Source organism: Caenorhabditis briggsae (genome assembly GCF_000004555.2).
Source record: "Caenorhabditis briggsae complete genome, chrII, whole genome shotgun sequence".
Classification (NCBI taxonomy): domain Eukaryota; kingdom Metazoa; phylum Nematoda; class Chromadorea; order Rhabditida; family Rhabditidae; genus Caenorhabditis; species Caenorhabditis briggsae.
In genome coordinates this window covers 4,778,697-4,780,257 of record NC_013486.2, presented here as the reverse complement: position 1 = coordinate 4,780,257, position 1,561 = coordinate 4,778,697, and positions in this window count along the sequence as shown.

Below are 1,561 nucleotides of genomic sequence, written 5' to 3'. Positions count from 1 at the left end.
TAGAAATAGAAAAGAGATGTTACAAGATCAGGAAGACTGAAAAGTTCCGCTTCCCATGAACTCTAAAAAACTTTTCGTTAGATCTCAAAAAATGTCATTTTCTGACCTCTTCCTGGTTCATTGGAGCGCACTTTCTGACTTTAGAATTTTGTTTATTTGGGGGAAAAGTGTTGAAATTTTCGTGTGATCAAAGAAGAAAAAGAATCGTTTCAAAAACGTCAGTGCTTAGGACTACGGTAGAGAGAAGTGGGCGGAGCTTAGATGTTTTCGGCAAGATTTTGATCTGATGAGCTAAGTACGTGAATTTTTCGGGGAGATTTTTGAGGAGTTCTGAGGACATTACAAACAGGATTTCGGAAAAAAAATAGAAGAATTGAGGATGGTCTAAACACGAGAGATTAGATTTCTAGGAAGGATAGGGGAACTTTTCGGGATTCTGAAAAACAAGGAAGTGGAAGATTCTGAAGTTTCGTGATGTTCGGATTCTGGGATTCTAAGATTTTGAGATTCCGAATTTGAGAAGTTCAAAAGTTCAGAAACTTCGAGATTCTGCGATTCTGAGATCTTGAAATATAAGAAAACCGAAGGTTTTGAAATTCCAAGATTCTGAGATTCTGCGATTCTGAGATTCTGAGTTTTCGAGATTTTGATATTCTGTGATTCTCAAATTTGGGATTCTGGTATTCTGAACATCTGAGATTCTAGAATACTGAAATTTCAAGATTCTAAGATTTTGAGATTATTGATTTCAAAACTCTGAAATGATGAAGTTCCGAATTCTCATATTCCAATTTTTCAAAATTTTCAAAATTTTCAAATTGAATGTTTTTTTTTTTTTGAAAAAATGAAAAACAAAAATTAGAAAAAAAGAAGACCGTAAAAATTGGATTTCAGAAATTCTAAAATAATTTTTAGACAAATCCCAAAATCAAAATTTTGAAAAAAAATTTATAAATTTAAAGAAAAAAGTTTCAAAAATCCGAAAATTACAAAAGATGGGCGGAGTCAAAAATTTGTTGCAAATTATTTTTTTAAAAGAAAAGTTTAAAAATTTTATTGAAAAATTGATAATTTGATGACAAAATTTGAAAAAAGTAATTGCAAAAGTTTCGAAATTTTTCGCAAGCTTTTTTGGAAAATGTCAGGGAATACTTTTCGAAAATCAACAAGTTTCAAGTACTTGAAATTTCGAATAAAACATACCGTAAAACCTCTAATAGAACGACACCCGGATCGTCCACTTTGAGCCTATATATCTCATTTTCTGTGAAAGATATCAAAAAGTGTTTAACTAATAAAATGTTGCTGATATCCTGATAAACATTTTACTAGTTAACCACTTTTTGATATCTTTCAAAAGAAATGAGATATATAGGCTCAAAGTGGACGGATCCGGGTGGTCCATTATTAGAGGTTTTACGGTAATTTATAAATCTCGAAGAATCTAAAAAAATCAGGAACGAACAAAATCTAAAAAAGCCAAAAACCGGAGCTAAAAAAGTGGAATTTCAAAGTAATTTGAAAATTAAATATTTCAAAATTCCAAAAAACTAAAAAAATT